This window comes from Scyliorhinus torazame, chromosome 31, assembly GCF_047496885.1.
Source record: "Scyliorhinus torazame isolate Kashiwa2021f chromosome 31, sScyTor2.1, whole genome shotgun sequence".
NCBI lineage: Eukaryota > Metazoa > Chordata > Chondrichthyes > Carcharhiniformes > Scyliorhinidae > Scyliorhinus > Scyliorhinus torazame.
The window spans coordinates 30,328,807-30,346,862 of record NC_092737.1 but is presented as its reverse complement, the minus strand read 5'-3'; positions in this window follow the sequence as shown (position 1 = coordinate 30,346,862).

The window sequence follows — 18,056 nt, the reverse complement described above, 5'->3', positions numbered from 1 at the left end:
CAGTGGATGTAGTGTACATGGATTTTAGTAAGGCATTTGATAAAGTTCCCCATGGTAGGCTTATGCAGAAAGTAAGGAGGCATGGGATAGTGGGATATTTGGCCAGTTGGATAACGAACTGGCTAACCGATAGAAATCAGAGAGTGGTGGTGGATGGCAAATATTCAGCCTGGATCCCAGTTACCAGTGGCGTACCGCAGGGATCAGTTCTGGGTCCTCTGCTGTTTGTGATTTTCATTAATGACTTGGATGAGGGAGTTGAAGGGTGGGTCAGTAACTTTGCAGATGATACGAAGATTGGTGGAGTTGTGGATAGTAAGGAGGGCTGTTGTCGGCTGCAAAGAGACATAGATAGGATGCAGAGCTGGGCTGAGAAGTGGCAGATGGAGTTTAACCCTGAAAAGTGTGAGGTTGTCCATTTTGGAAGGACAAATATGAATGCGGAATACAGGGTTAACAGTAGAGTTCTTGGCATGTTGCCTGGAATGGAGAGTAGGTCTTACGAGGAAAGGTTGAGGGTGCTAGGCCTTTTCTCATTAGAGCGGAGAAGGATGAGGGGCGAATTGATAGAGGTTTATAAGATGATCAGGGGAATAGATAGAGTAGACAGTCAGAGACTTTTTCCCCGGGTGGAACAAACCATTACAAGGGGACATAAATTTAAGGTGAAAGGTGGAAGATATAGGAGGGATATCAGAGGTAGATTCTTTACCCAGAGAGTAGTGGGGGCATGGAATGCACTGCCTGTGGAAGTAGTTGAGTCGGAAACATTAGGGACCTTCAAGCAGCTATTGGATAGGTACATGGATTACGGTAGAATGATGTATTGTCGATTAATTTGTTCTTAAGGGCAGCACGGTAGCATTGTGGATAGCACAATTGCTTCACAGCTCCAGCGTCCCAGGTTCGATTCCGGCTTGGGTCACTGTGCGGAGTCTGCACATCCTCTGCATGTGTGCGTGGGTTTCCTCCTGGTGCTCTGGTTTCCTCCCACAGTCCAAAGATGTGCGGGTTAGGTAAATTGGCCAATGATAAATTGCCCTTGATGTCCAAATTGCCCTTGGTGTTGGGTGGAGGTGTTGAGTTTGGGTAGGGTGCTCTTTCCAAGAGCCGGTGCAGACACAAAGGGCCGAATGGCCTCCTTCTGCACTGTAAATTCAATGATAATCTATGATTAATCTAGGACAAAGGTTCGGCACAACATCGTGGGCCGAAGGGTCTGTTCTGTGCTGTATTTTCTATGTTCTATGTTCTATTACATTCTGCAGTTTCTCCTTCCTTCCCTATGCGTTGTCTGTATCGCATGTAAGAAACCACACTTTTCACTGTTTTTAAAAAAATATTTATATTTTATTCAAATTTTGCGGCCAAACAAAACAGTACAAAGGTTTTTCCCTTTTTACAACAATAAAACAATAAAATTACAGTGACCGTTTTTAACAAATCAATAAATAATATATAAACTAAATGGCAACTGCCATAACAAAAATAATAACTCTCCCAAATAATAAAATCAAACAATCCAATATACATAACCAAGTACAAATATCTATACAAAAACACCCCTGAGGACCCACCCGAGCCCCCCCTCCCCCCCTCCACCCCCCCTCCCCCACATAAGCAATATCCTTCGCCGGGCTACTAGGGACGCAAAGGCCAAAACATCAGCCTCTCTCGCCTCCTGCACTCCCGGCTCTTCTGCATCCCCAAATATAGCCAACCCCCAGCTTGGCTCGACCCGGACCCCCAGAACCTTCGAAAGCACATTCGCCACCCCCACCCAGAACCCCTGCAGTGCCGGGAATGACCAAAACATGTGGGTGTGGTTTGCTGGGCTTCTCGAGCATGTCCCACACCTATCCTCTACCCCGAAAAATGTACTGAGCCTTGCTCCGGTCATATGCGCCCTGTGCAAAACCTTGAATTGTATCAGGCTAAGCCTGGCGCACGAGGACGAAGAGTTTACTCAACTTAGGGCATCTGCCCACAGCCCCTCTTCAATCTCTTCCCCCAGCTCTTCTTCCCATTTTCCCTTCAGCTCATCCACCATGATCTCCCCCTCGTCTCTCATTTCCCTGTATATATCCGACACCCTACCATCCCCCATCCATGCCCCCGAAATCACTCTATCCTGAATCTCCTGCGTCGGGAGCTGCGGGAATTCCCTCACCTGTTGCCTCGCAAAAGCCCTCAGTTGCATGTACCGAAATGCATTCCCTTGGGGCAACCCATATTTTTCCGTCAGCGCTCCCAGACTCACAAACGTCCCGTCTAAGAACAGATCCCTCAGTTGCACAATCCCAGCTCTCTGCCATGCTCTAAATCCCCCACCTATTCTCCCCGGGAAAAACCTATGATTATTTCTTATCGGGGACCGCACCGAGGCTCCCGTCATTCCCCTATGCCGTCTCCACTGCCCCCAAATTGTCAGTTTTGCCACCACCACTGGACTTGTGGTGTATTTCTTCGGGGAGAACGGCAACGGCACCGTCGCCAGTGCTTGTAGGCTGGTTTCTTTGCAGGACGCCATCTCCAATCTCTTCCACTCCGCTCCCTCCTCTTCTCCCATCCACTTACACATCATTGAGATATTGGCGGTCCAGTAGTACTCACTTAAGCTCTTTAGTGCCAGTCCCCCCTATCCCTGCTACGCTACAAAAAAAACCTCCTCACTCTCGGGGTCTTCCCAGCCCACACAAAACTCATGACACTTTTCTCGATTTTCTTGAAAAAAACCTTCGTGACCATCACCGGGAGGCACTGAAACACAAAAAGGAATCTCGGGAGAACTACCATTTTGACCGCCTGCACCCTACCCACCAGTGACAGGGGCACCATGTCCCATCTCTTAAAATCCTCCTCCATCTGTTCCACCAATCGTGTTAGATTAAGCCTGTGTAAGGTTCCCCAACTCCTGGCTATCTGAATCCCTAAGTACCGGAAATCTCTCGTTAACTTCCTCAGCGGTAAATCATCTATTCCCCTGCTCTGCTATCCCGGATGCACCGCAAACAACTCACTCTTCCCCATATTCAATTTGTACCCCGAGAATTCCCCAAACTCCCTGAGTGTCTGCATTATCTCAGGCATCCCCTCCACTGGGTCCGCAACATACAGCAATACATCATCTGCATACAATGATACCCGGTGTTCTTCCCCTCCCCTGAGTACTCCCCTCCACTTCCTGGAGGCCCTCAGTGCTATAGCCAGGGGCTCAATTGCCAATGCAAACAGTAATGGAGACAGGGGACACCCCTGCCTCGTCCCTCTATAATGACGGAAGTAGTCAGACCTCTGCCTGTTCGTGATCACACTTGCCACCGGGGCCCTATATAGCAGCTGTACCCATCCAATAAACCCTTCTCCAAAACCAAATCTCCTCAACACTTCCCACAGGTAGTCCCACTCCACTCTGTCGAATGCTTTCTCGGCGTCCATCACCACCACTATCTCCGCCTCCCCCTCTGGTGGGGGCATCATCATCATCCCTGGCAGCCTCCGTATGTTCGTGTTCAGCTGTCTCCCCTTAACGAACTCAGTTTGATCCTTGTGGACCACCCCCGGGACACAATCCTCTATCCTCGTCGCCATCACCTTGGCCAGGAACTTAGCATCTACGTTCAAAAGGGAAATGGGCCTGTAGGACCCACACTGCAGCGGGTCTTTTTCCTTCTTCAAAAGTAACGATATTGTCGCCTCCGACATAGTCGGGGGCAACTTCCCCCTTTCCCTGGCCTCATTAAAGGTTCTTGTCAAAAGCGGGGCCAGTAGGTCCATATATTTCCTATAAAATTCCACCTGGAACCCATCCGGTCCCGGGGCCTTCCCCGCCTGCATGCTCCCAATCCCCTTTACCACCTCCTCCACCTCAATCTTTGCTCCCAGTCCCGCCCTCTCCTGTTCCTCCACCTTCGGGAATTCCAGCTGATCCAGGAAATGCATCATTCCCTCCTTCCCTTCCGGGGGCTGAGCCTTATACAGCCTCTCGTAGAATGCCTTAAACACCCTGTTCACCCTCTCCGCTCCCCGTTCCATCTCTCCCTCCTCATCTCTCACCCCACCTATCTCCCTCGCCGCTCCCCTCTTCCTCAATTGTTGGGCCAGTAGCCAACTCGCCTTCTCTCCATACTCATACTGTACCCCCTGTGCCCTCCTCCACTGTGCCTCTGCCTTACCCATGGTCAGCAGGTCAAATTCCACATGTATCCTTTGTCTTTCCCTGTACAGTCCCTCCTCCGGAGCCTCTGCATATTGCCTGTCCACCCTCAGAAGTTATCTCAACAATCGCTCCCTTTCTTTACTCTCTTGCTTCCCTTTATGTGCCCTTATGGATATCAGTTCCCCTCTGACCACCGCCTTCAACGCCTCCCAGACCACTCCCAACTGAACCTCTCCGTTGTCATGAAGCTCCAAGTACCTTTCGATACACCCCTCACCCTTAGACATACCCCCTCATCCGCCAATAAGCCCATATCCATTCTCCAGAGTGGGTGCTGTTCTTTTTCCTCGCCTACCTCCAGATCTACCCAATGTGGAGCGTGGTCCGAGATGGCTATGGCCGTATACTCCGTCCCTGTCACCTTCGGAATCAGTGCCCTTCCCAGGACAAAAATGTCTATCCGTGAATATACCTTGTGAACATGGGAGAAAAATGAGAACTCCTTACTCCTAGGCCTAATAAATCTCCAGGGGTCTACTCCTCCCATCTGCGCCATGAAGTCCTTAAGCACCTTGGCCGCTGCCGGCGTCCTCCAGGTCCTGGACCTCGACCGGTCCAGCCCTGGATCAAGCACCGCATTGAAGTCTCCCCCCATTACCAACTTTCCCGCCTCCAGGTCCAGGATACGCCCCAACATACGCCTCATGAAGTTTGCATCATCCCAGTTCAGGGCGTATACGTTCACCAGAACCACCGCCTCCCCTTGCAATCTGCCACTCACCATCACATATCTACCCCCACTGTCCGCCACTATGGTCTTTGCCGCAAACAGTACCCGTTTCCCCACTAAAATAGCCCCCCCCCCCCTATGCTTCGCATCTAAACCCGAATGAAACACCTGCCCCACCCATCCTTTACGTAGTATCACCTGGTCTGTCAGTTTCAGGTGCGTCTCCTGCAACATAGCCACATCTGCCTTTAATTTATTTAGGTGTACCCGTGCCCCTTTAATCGGCCCATTCAGCCCTCTCACGTTTCACGTGATCAGCCGGGTTGGGGGGCTCTTTACCCCCCCCCCCCTTGTCGACTAGCCATCCCCTTTTTTAAATGTACAGAATCGATCGGCCGAATGGCCACCCTCTGCACTATAAATTCTATGATTCGTTAAAAGGACCAGGACGGAAAGAGGGAGAGGGTGACACACGAGAGTGACTGCGAGGCAAAGGTAAGAGAGCGACAGGCACAAGGGGGGGACCGAGAGAGGGATAGGGGACACACAGTGAGGGAGCAAGAGGGTCAGGGAGAGAGAGGGGCACACCTACACACACACACAGGCGCCAAAAGATATAGAGTGAGGGGCACATGAAGAGAGAGACATAGAGAGAGAGAGGGACACACTTACACACACAGAGGCCCTAACAGATTGAGAGTGACACATGGAGAGAGAAAGAGAGCAAAAGAGAGGAAGAATTAGAGAAAGAGGGTAGAGAGTGAGGGAGAGGGAGAGATAGAGAGGGAGGGCGGGACACAAAGAGACGGTTCAATAGATAGGGAGAGAGATGGATCGAGAGATATAGAACTGAGAGGGACACAGACAGAGCGGGAAAGATGGTCACAGAGAGACAGGGACATATAGAGCGAGAGAGATGGGGACAGAGAGTCACAGGGGGACGCACAGAGCGGGACTCATTGAAACAGAGTGTGAGAGGGCCACACAGAGCGGGATAGATGGGGACATAGAGACGGGGACAGGCAGAGCGGGAGAGATGGGGACGGAGAGAGAGGGGGACACACACAGAGAGGGACATATGGAAACAGAGAGTGACAAGGGGACACACACAGAGCGGAACAGATCGGGACAAAGAGAGAGAGGCATACACACAGAGCGGGAGAGATGGGGACAGAGAGAAACAGGGGGACACACATAGAGCGAGACAGATGGTGACAGAGAAAGATAGAGAGGGAGACACAGACAGAGCGGGAGAGATGGGGACAGAGAGAGAGGGACACAGAGCGGGACAGGCGGGGACAGAAAGAGAGGGGCACACACACAGAGCGGGACACATGGAGACAGGGAGTGACAATGGGACACACACAGAACGCGGCAGATGGGGACAGAGAGAGAGGGACAGAGAGAGAGAGGGACACACAAAGAGAGGGACAGATGGGGACAGAGAGAGAGGGTGACACAAACAGAGCGGAACAGTTGGGGACAGAGAAAGGGACTGTGGAAATGGAGTACAAGAAAACACAGGCGGTTTATGTGTGTAGGAGGGAGTTATGCTGAGGTGTGGGTTTGGACACAGGATGTGGGATCTCCGTGTGGAGTCTGTGGCCACCTCCTAATCTCTGCGAAAAGGCTTGAGTCCATTCCTCTGCGATTCCCGGAGAATAAAACGAAAACTGAATGCTGGGAGAGTGATTTTAAAATGAATGTGAAAGGAACGGTCACAGCTTGTTCCCATTTTAAAGAGGGGAATGTATCTCTTTCTAAGGGTAGAGAGTATGTGTCTACAGACTCAGAATACACAAGGGGTTCAGATGGTGGTGACTGGGGGAATGAAAATGAAAAACATGAAAAATCGCTTATTGTCACAAGTAGGCTTCAAATGAAGTTACTATGAAAATCCCCTTGTCGCCACATTCCGACGCCTGTTCACAGTGGCTGGTACGGGTATTGAACCGTGCTGCTGGCCTGCCTTGGTCTGCTTTAAAAGGCAGCTCTTTAGCCCTGTGCTGTGCCTGCAGACACAGAATACACATGGGGTTCAGAAGGTGGCCACAGAACATAGAGCATTGAACATTACAGCGCAGCACAGGCCCTTCGGCCCTCGATGTTGCGCCGACCTGTGAAACCACTCTAAAGCCCATCTACACTATTCCCTTATCGTCCATATGTCTATCCAATGACCATTTGAATACCCTTAGTGTTGGCGAGTCCACTACTGTTGCAGGCAGGGCATTCCACACCCTTACTACTCTCTGAGTAATGCACCAACCTCTGACATCTATCTTATATCTATCTCCCCTCATTTTAAAGCTATGTCCCCTCGTGCTAGATATCACCATCCGAGGAAAAAGGCTCTCACTGTCCACCCTATCCAATCCTCTGATCATCTTGTATGCCTCAATTAACTCACCTCTTAACCTTCTTCTCTCTAACGAAAACAGCCTCAAGTCCCTCAGCGTTTCCTCATAAGATCTTCCCTACATACCAGGCAACATTCTGGTAAATCTCCTCTGCACCCTTTCCAATGCTTCCACATCCTTCCTATAATGCGGCGAACAAAATTGCACGCAACACTCCAAATGCGGCCGCACCAGAGTTTTGTACAGCTGCAACATGACCTCATGGCTCCGAAACTCAATCCCTCTAGCAATAGAAGCTCCTAAAAAGCCTTCTTAACAACCCTCTCAACCTGAGTGGCAACTTTCAGGGATCTATGTACATGGACACCGACATCTCTCTGCTCATCCACACTGCCAAGAATCTTACCATTATCCCAGTACTCTGCCTTCCTGTTATTCCTTCCAAAATGAATCGCCTCACACTTTTCTGCAATAAACTCAATTTTCCACCTCTCAGCCCAGCGCTGCAGCTTATCTATGTCCCTCTGTAACTTGTAACACCCTTCCGCACTGTCCACAACTCCACCGACTTTAGTGTCATCTGCAAATTTACTCATCCATCCTTCTACGCCCTCCTCCAGGTTATTTATAAAAATGACAATCAGCAGTGGCCCCAAAACAGATCCTTGTGGTACACCACGAGTAACTGGACTCCAGTCTGAACACTTCCCATCAACCACCACCCTTGCTTTGTCTTCTTCCAGCCAGCCAATTTCTGATCCAAACTGCTAAATCTCCCTGAATCTCATGCTTCCGTATTTTCTGCAGTAGCCTACCGTGGGGAACCTTATCAAACGCTTAACTGAGGGGATGTATCTGCAGATTCAGAATACACATGGGGTTCAGAAGGTGGACACTGATGTGATGTGTCCGCAGACTGAGAATACACATGGGGTTCAGAACGTGGAGTGCGGTGTCACAACAGGCATGAGGCTGTGGGAATAATATGTGTCCTTTTGTCCTTTCCAGATGTGGTCACATCACTGCCTGTGGGATCTTGGTGTGGTATTAATGACCGGCGGCGTTTCCGAACATTCAACTGGTAACCACATAATTTACTTTTTTTAAATTTAGAGTACGCAATTATTTTTTTCCAATTAAGGGACAATTTAGTGTGGCCAATTCACCTAACCTTTCACGGTTTTGACATGTGGGGGTGAGACCCACGCAGACACGGGGAGAATGTACAAACGCCACACGGAGAGTGACGCGGGCCCAGGATCGAACCCGGGCCTCAGCACCTTTGGCAGAAGTGGTAACCACTGCCGCACCATGCCGGCCAACCACAGAATTTACAACAACAAATCACTCATTGAGAGTGGCCGTGAAGGGCTTTCAGGAGGGTGATGGAGGGTGGGAGGAATGCGGCTGAGGGAGGGTGAGAGGAAGGTGCCTGACGGAGGTTGAGAGGGATGGGCCTGACAGAGGAATTGAGGGGGCTGAGGAATGGAGGGGGCTGGGAGAGGGTGGGCTGGAGAGACTTGAGGGAGGGAGGGTGCTGAGGGAGAGGCCTGAGGGAGGGAAGGAGGAGGCTGTGTGAGGGTGACATGGAGGAGCCTGAGGTAGCGTTAAAGGGACGGACATGAGAGAGGAAGTGAGGGGGCTGAGGGAGGAGTGATGGGCCTTCGAGTGGACATGAGGCGGCGGAGGGAGGGTGAGATGGATGGGCCTGAGAGATGAAGTGAGGGGTCTGCGGGAGGGTCGCAGGGATGGACCTGAGAGAGGAAGAGAGGGGGCTGAGGAAGGGATGGAGTGATGGGCCTGAGAAAGGAAGTGAAGGGGCTGAGGGAGGGTCGGTGGGATAGACCTGAGAGAGGAAGTGAGGGGGCTGAGGAAGGGAGGCATAAATATCCTGGCCGCGAGGTTTGCTAGTGTCACACGGGAGGGTTTAAACTAGTATGGCAGGGGGGTGGGCACGGGAGCAATAGATCAGAAGGTGAGAGCATTGAGGGAGAACTAGGGAATAGGGACAGGGGCAGAGCAGACAGGGAGACGTTGCTGAACACAGTGGGTCTGGTGGCCTGAAGTGCATTTGTTTTAATGCAAGAAGTATTACGGGTAAGGCAGATGAACTTGAGCTTGGATTAGTAGACATAGACATAGACATAGAACAATACAGCGCAGTACAGGCCCTTCGGCCCACAATGTTGCACCGAAACAAAAGCCATCTAACCTACATTATACCATTATCATCCATATGTTTATCCAATAAACTTTTAAATGCCCTCGATGTTGGCGAGTTCACTACTGTAGCAGGTAGGGCATTCCACGGCCTCACTACTCTTTGCGTAAAGAACCTACCTCTGACCTCTGCTCTATATCTATCACCCCTCAGTTTAAGGCTATGTCCCCTCGTGCTAGCCATTTCCATTCGCGGGAGAAGGCTCTCACTGTCCACCCTATCTAACCCTCTGATCATTTTGTATGCCTCTATTAAGTCTCCTCTTAACCTTTTTCTCTCTAACGAAAACAACCTCAAGTCCATCAGCCTTTCCTCATAAGATTTTCCCTCCATACCAGGCAACATCCTGGTAAATCTCCTCTGCACCCGCTCCAAAGCCTCCACGTCCTTCCTATAATGCGGTGACCAGAACTGTACGCAATACTCCAAATGCGGCCGTACCAGAGTTCTGTACAGCTGCAACATGACCTCCTGACTCCGGAACTCAATCCCTCTACCAATAAAGGCCAACACTCCATAGGCCTTCTTCACCACCCTATCAACCTGGGTGGCAACTTTCAGGGATCTATGTACATGGACACCTAGATCCCTCTGCTCATCCACACTTTCAAGAACTTTTCCGTTAGCCAAATATTCCACATTCCTGTTATTCCTTCCAAAGTGAATCACCTCATACTTCTCTACATTAAACTCCATTTGCCACCTCTCAGCCCAGCACTGCAGCTTATCTATATCCCTCTGTAACCTGCTACTTCCTTCCACACTATCGACAACACCACCGACTTTAGTATCGTCTGCAAATTTACTCACCCACCCTTCTGCGCCTTCCTCTAGGTCATTGATAAAAATGACAAACAGCAACGGCCCCAGAACAGATCCTTGTGGTACTCCACTTGTGAACGAACTCCATTCTGAACATTTCCCATCAACCACTGTCTTCTTTCAGCTAGCCAATTTCTGATCCACATCTCTAAATCACCCTCAATAGTACTTGGAACTATGATGTTGTTGCCATTACAGAGACCTGGTTGAAGGAAGGGCAGGATTGGCAGCTAAACGTTCCAGGATTTAGATGTTTCAGGCGGGATAGAGGGGGATGTAAAAGGGAAGGCGGAGTTGCGCTACTGGTTCGGGAGAATATCACAGCTGTACTGCGGGAGGACACCTCAGAGGGCAGTGAGGCTATATGGGTAGAGATCAGGAATAAGAAGGGTGCAGTCACAATGTTGGGGGTTTACTACAGGCCTCCCAACAGCCAGCGGGAGATAGAGGAGCAGATAGGTAGACAGATTTTGGAACAGGGTTGTGGTGATGGGAGACTTCAACTTCCCCAATATTGACTGGGACTCACTTAGTGCCAGGGGCTTAGACGGGGCGGAGTTTGTAAGGAGCATCCAGGAGGGTTTCTTAAAACAATATGTAGACAGTCCAACTAGGGAAGGGGCGGTACTGGACCTGGTATTGGGGAATGAGCCCGCCCAGGTGGTAGATGTTTCAGTAGGGGAGCATTTCGCTAACAGTGACCACAATTCAGTAAGTTTTAAAGTACTGGTGGACAAGGATAAGAGTGGTCCTAGGATGAATGTGCTAAATTGGGGGAAAGCTAATTATAACAATATTAGGCGGGAACTGAAGAACATAGATTGGGGTCGGATGTTTGAGGGCAAATCAACATCTGACATGTGGGAGGCTTTCAAGTGTCAGTTGAAAGGAATTCAGGACCGGCATGTTCCTGTGAGGAAGAAGGATAAATACGGCAACTTTCGGGAACCTTGGATAACGAGAGATATTGTAGGCCTCGTCAAAAATAAAAAGGAGGCATTTGTCAGGGCTAAAAGGCTGGGAACAGACGAAGCCTGTGTGGAATATAAAGAAAGTAGGAAGGAACTTAAGCAAGGAGTCAGGAGGGCTAGAAGGGGTCACGAAACGTCATTGGCAAATAGGGTTAAGGAAAATCCCAAGGCTTTTTACACGTACATAAAAGGCAAGAGGGTAGCCAGGGAAAGGGTTGGCCCACTGAAGGATAGGCAAGGGAATTTATGTGTGGAGCCAGAGGAAATGGGCGAGGTACTAAATGAATACTTTGCATCAGTATTCACCAAAGATAAGAAATTGGTAGATGTTGAGTCTGGAGAAGGGGGTGTAGATAGCCTGGGTCAGAAATCTTTTGATCCTCGTTGTCTTCAGGGATGTCCCGGAGGACTGGAGAATAGCCAATGTTGTTCCTCTGTTTAAGAAGGGTAGCAAGGATCATCCAGGGAAATACACGCCGGTGAGCCTTATTTCAGTGGTCGGGAAATTACTGGAGAGAATTCTTCGAGACAGGATCTATCCCATTTGGAAGCAAATGGACGTATGAGGCAGCATGGTTTTGTGAAGGGGAGGTCGTGTCTCACTAACTTGATAGAGTTTATCGAGGAGGTCACTAAGATGATTGATGTAGGTAGGGCAGTGGATGTTGTCTATATGGACTTCAGTAAAGCCTTTGACAAGGTCCCTCATGGTAGACTAGTACAAAAGGTGAAGTCACACGGGATCAGGGGTGAGCTGGCAAGATGGATACAGAACTGGCTAGGTCATAGAAGGCAGAGAGTAGCAATGGAAGGATGATTTTCTAATTGGAGGGCTGTGACCAGTGGTGTTCAACAGGGATCAGTGCTGGGACCTTTGCTCTTTGTAGTTCTATAAATGATTTGGAGGAAAATGTAACTGGTCTGATTACAAAGTTTGCAGACGACACAAAGGTTGGTGGAATTGCGGACAGCGATGAGGACTGCCGGAGGATACAGCAGGATTTAGATTGTTTGGAGACTTGGGCGGAGAGATGGCAGGTGGAGTTTAATCCGGACAAATGTGAGGACATGCATTTTGGAAGGTCTAATGCAGGTAGGGAACATACAGTTAATGGTAAAACCCTCAAGAGTATTGAAAGTCAAAGAGATCTAGGAGTACAGGTCCACAGGTCATTGAAAGGGGCAACACAGGTGGAGAAGGTAGTCAAGAAGGCATACGGCATGCTTGCCTTCATTGGCCGTGGCATTGAGTATAAGAATTGGCAAGTCATGTTGCAGCTGTATAGAACCTTAGTTAGGTCACACTTGGAGTATAGTGTTCAATTCTGGTCGCCACACTAGCATAAGGATGTGGAGGCTTTAGAGAGGGTGCAGAAGAGATTTACCAGAATGTTGCCTGGTATGGAGGGCATTAGCTATGAGGAGCGGTTGAATAAACTCGGTTTGTTCTCACTGGAACGAAGGAGGTTGAGGGGAGACCTGATAGAGGTCCACAAAATTATGAGGGGCATAGACAGAGTGGATAGTCAGAGGCTTTTCCCCAGGGTAGAGGGGTCAATTACTAGGGGGCATAGGTTTAAGGTGAAAGGGGCAAGGTTTAGAGTAGCTGTACGAGGCAGGTTTTTTATGCAGAGGGTAGTGGGTGCCTGGAACTCGCTACCGGAGGAGGTGGTGGAAGCAGGGACGATAGTGACATTTAAGGGGCATCTTGACAAATACATGAATAGGATGGGAATAGAGGGATACGGACCCAGGAAGTGTAGAAGTTTGTAGTTTAGTCGGGCAGCATGGTCGGGCTTGGAGGGCCGAAGGGCTTGTTCGTGTGCTGTACTGTTCTTTGTTCTTTGAGGGAGGGAGCTGATATCATAAATCCTGGGCCTGCGTAAAGGATTATTGTCAATCCCAGAGTGTTCTCTGTGATTTTTAGAGGATTTTTGGGAGTGAGAAATGGCTCTTTCTCGCTCCTCTCTCTCTCTCTCTCTCTCTCGCTCTCTCTCTCTCTCCCCTCCCCCCTCCCCCGCTGCAAGCTGTAAAATATATAACAGAAAGTCCCAATGTGATATATCGTTATTTTAATTGAGAGGGGCAGGAGGGGAGTGTGGAAGGAGCACGGGGTGGGGAAATGGTTCTCCCCTTTCCCTCTCACCCCCTCCAAACCTGCCTGCGATGTTTCGGGCATGAGCTGTACATGGAGCGGATTATTCTGTGTTACTAGGGAAACATGTTCGCAAACCTCAATACTTAATGAAGCGTATGTGAATGAGCCTCAATCAGTGTCCCAGTGGCAGACTCGCAGGACGTCTTCTGCATTGATTAATTCCCCAGGACTGCCTCTGTTAATGTGGATGGTTAATTAAAATGTGCAGCAGGAACTTTCATTGTTTAATTCAGGAGATGTTTAGGATTTTCCCGCTATCTGTCCAGCTCTCTCTATCTCTCCCCTTCCAATTTTCTGTGTTATGATCGGGGTGGAATGGGTAGATAGAAGGCGGAAGAGAGAGACAGAGAGAGAGAGAGAGAGAGAGAGAGAGATTACAAATCCAGAGTGTGGAGAGAAGGGGAAGCGTGATTGGGGTGTGCCGGTTTGAGACTCGGGAGAGCAATCAGAGAGCAGCTCCCAGCCTCTGGAGAAAAGGCTCTCACTCTCATCTTTCCAGAATGTTGGATTGGGAAACAGAGACAGTGTAACTGAAATTGAATCTGTGAAAATGGGGTTAAATACATTTCCTGCCTTTCCATCAGTTGTCACGTGAAATATATATATTTTTAAATCCACATCCTACCGCATTGCAGTGTGTCTGCTATCACATTGCGGAGTGTCTGCTACCACATTGCGGTGTATCTGCTATCACATTGTGATGTATGTGCTAAAACATTGCACAGTGTCTGCTATCATATTACGGTGTATGACACTGTCATTGCACTGTGAGTGCTATCACATTGCAGTATATCTGCTATTCATTGCGGTGCACCTGCTGTCACATTGCGTGGTGTCGCTGATCACATTGCGGTGTGTCTGTTATCACATTGCGGTGTGTCTGCTGTCACATTGTGATGTATGTGCTAAAACATTGCACAGTGTCTGCTATCATATTACGGTGTATGACACTGTCATTGCACTGTGAGTGCTATCACATTGCAGTATATCTGCTATTCATTGCGGTGCACCTGCTGTCACATTGCGTGGTGTCGCTGATCACATTGTGGTGTGTCTGCTATCACATTGCGGTGTGTCTGCTATCACATTGCGGTGTGTCTGTTATCACATTGCGGTGTGTCTGCTGTCACATTGTGATGTATGTGCTAAAACATTGCACAGTGTCTGCTATCATATTACGGTGTATGACACTGTCATTGCACTGTGAGTGCTATCACATTGCAGTATATCTGCTATTCATTGCGGTGCACCTGCTGTCACATTGCGTGGTGTCGCTGATCACATTGTGGTGTGTCTGCTATCACATTGCGGTGTGTCTGTTATCACATTGCGGTGTGTCTGCTATCACATTGCGGTGTGTCTGCTATCACATTGCGGTGTGTCTGCTATCACATTGCGGTGTGTCTGCTGTCACATTGCGGTGTGTCTGCTATCACATTGCGGTGTGTCTGTTATCACATTGCGGTGTGTCTGCTATCACATTGCGGTGTGTCTGCTATCACATTGCGGTGTGTCTGCTATCACATTGCGGTGTGTCTGGTATCACATTGCGGTGTGTCTGCTATCACATTGCGGTGTGTCTGCTATCACATTGCGGTGTGTCTGCTATCACATTGCGGTGTGTCTGCTATCACATTGCGGTGTGTCTGCTGTCACATTGCGGTGTGTCTGCTATCACATTGCGGTGTGTCTGCTGTCACATTGCGGTGTGTCTGCTATCACATTGCGGTGTGTCTGCTATCACATTGCGGTGTGTCTGCTATCACATTGCGGTGTGTCTGCTATCACATTGCGGTGTGTCTGCTATCACATTGCGGTGTGTCTGTTATCACATTGCGGTGTGTCTGTTATCACATTGCGGTGTGTCTGCTATCACATTGCGGTGTGTCTGCTATCACATTGCGGTGTGTCTGTTATCACATTGCGGTGTGTCTGCTATCACATTGCGGTGTGTCTGCTATCACATTGCGGTGTGTCTGCTGTCACATTGCGTTGTGTCTGCTATCACATTGCAGTGTGTCTGTTATCACATTGCGGTGTGTCTGCTGTCACATTGCAGTGTGTCTGTTATCACATTGCGGTGTGTCTGCTGTCACATTGCGGTGTGTCTGTTATCACATTGCGGTGTGTCTGCTATCACATTGCGGTGTGTCTGCTGTCACATTGCGGTGTGTCTGCTATCACATTGCGGTGTGTCTGCTGTCACATTGCGGTGTGTCTGTTATCACATTGCGGTGTGTCTGCTATCACATTGCGGTGTGTCTGCTATCACATTGCGGTGTGTCTGCTGTCACATTGCGTTGTGTCTGCTATCACATTGCGGTGTGTCTGTTATCACATTGCGTTGTGTCTGCTATCACATTGCAGTGTGTCTGTTATCACATTGCGGTGTGTCTGCTATCACATTGCGGTGTGTCTGTTATCACATTGCGGTGTGTCTGTTATCACATTGCGTTGTGTCTGTTATCACATTGCGGTGTGTCTGCTGTCACATTGCGGTGTGTCTGCTGTCACATTGCGGAGTGTCTGCTATCACATTGCAGTGTGTCTGTTATCACATTGCGGTGTGTCTGCTATCACATTGCGGTGTGTCTGTTATCACATTGCAGTGTGTCTGTTATCACATTGCGGTGTGTCTGCTATCACATTGCGGTGTGTCTGCTATCACATTGCGGTGTGTCTGCTGTCACATTGCGGTGTGTCTGCTGTCACATTGCGTTGTGTCTGCTATCACATTGCAGTGTGTCTGTTATCACATTGCGTTGTGTCTGTTATCACATTGCGTTGTGTCTGCTATCACATTGCAGTGTGTCTGTTATCACATTGCGGTGTGTCTGCTATCACATTGCGGTGTGTCTGCTGTCACATTGAGGTGTGTCTGCTGTCACATTGCGTTGTGTCTGCTATCACATTGCAGTGTGTCTGTTATCACATTGCGTTGTGTCTGTTATCACATTGCGGTGTGTCTGCTATCACATTGCGGTGTGTCTGCTGTCACATTGCGTTGTGTCTGCTGTCACATTGCGGTGTGTCTGCTGTCACATTGCGTTGTGTCTGCTATCACATTGTGGTGTGTCTGCTATCACATTGCAGTGTGTCTGTTATCACATTGCGGTGTGTCTGCTATCACATTGCAGTGTGTCTGCTATCACATTGCGGTGTGTCTGCTGTCACATTGCGGTGTGTCTGTTATCACATTGCGTTGTGTCTGTTATCACATTGCGGTGTGTCTGCTGTCACATTGCGTTGTGTCTGCTGTCACATTGCGGTGTGTCTGCTGTCACATTGCGTTGTGTCTGCTATCACATTGTGGTGTGTCTGCTATCACATTGCAGTGTGTCTGTTATCACATTGCGGTGTGTCTGCTGTCACATTGCGTTGTGTCTGCTATCACATTGCAGTGTGTCTGTTATCACATTGCGTTGTGTCTGTTATCACATTGCGTTGTGTCTGCTATCACATTGCGGTGTGTCTGCTATCACATTGCGGTGTGTCTGTTATCACATTGCGGTGTGTCTGTTATCACATTGCGTTGTGTCTGTTATCACATTGCGGTGTGTCTGCTGTCACATTGCGGTGTGTCTGCTGTCACATTGCGGAGTGTCTGCTATCACATTGCAGTGTGTCTGTTATCACATTGCGGTGTGTCTGCTATCACATTGCGGTGTGTCTGTTATCACATTGCAGTGTGTCTGTTATCACATTGCGGTGTGTCTGCTATCACATTGCGGTGTGTCTGCTATCACATTGCGGTGTGTCTGCTGTCACATTGCGGTGTGTCTGCTGTCACATTGCGTTGTGTCTGCTATCACATTGCAGTGTGTCTGTTATCACATTGCGTTGTGTCTGTTATCACATTGCGTTGTGTCTGCTATCACATTGCAGTGTGTCTGTTATCACATTGCGGTGTGTCTGCTATCACATTGCGGTGTGTCTGCTGTCACATTGCGGTGTGTCTGCTGTCACATTGCGTTGTGTCTGCTATCACATTGCAGTGTGTCTGTTATCACATTGCGTTGTGTCTGTTATCACATTGCGGTGTGTCTGCTATCACATTGCGGTGTGTCTGCTGTCACATTGCGTTGTGTCTGCTGTCACATTGCGGTGTGTCTGCTGTCACATTGCGTTGTGTCTGCTATCACATTGTGGTGTGTCTGCTATCACATTGCAGTGTGTCTGTTATCACATTGCGGTGTGTCTGCTATCACATTGCAGTGTGTCTGCTATCACATTGCGGTGTGTCTGCTGTCACATTGCGGTGTGTCTGTTATCACATTGCGTTGTGTCTGTTATCACATTGCGTTGTGTCTGCTATCACATTGCAGTGTGTCTGTTATCACATTGCGGTGTGTCTGCTATCACATTGCGGTGTGTCTGCTGTCACATTGCGGTGTGTCTGCTGTCACATTGCGTTGTGTCTGCTATCACATTGCGGTGTGTCTGTTATCACATTGCGGTGTGTCTGTTATCACATTGCGTTGTGTCTGTTATCACATTGCGCTGTGTCTGCTATCACATTGCAGTGTGTCTGTTATCACATTGCGGTGTGTCTGCTATCACATTGCGGTGTGTCTGCTGTCACATTGCGGTGTGTCTGCTGTCACATTGCGTTGTGTCTGCTATCACATTGCGGTG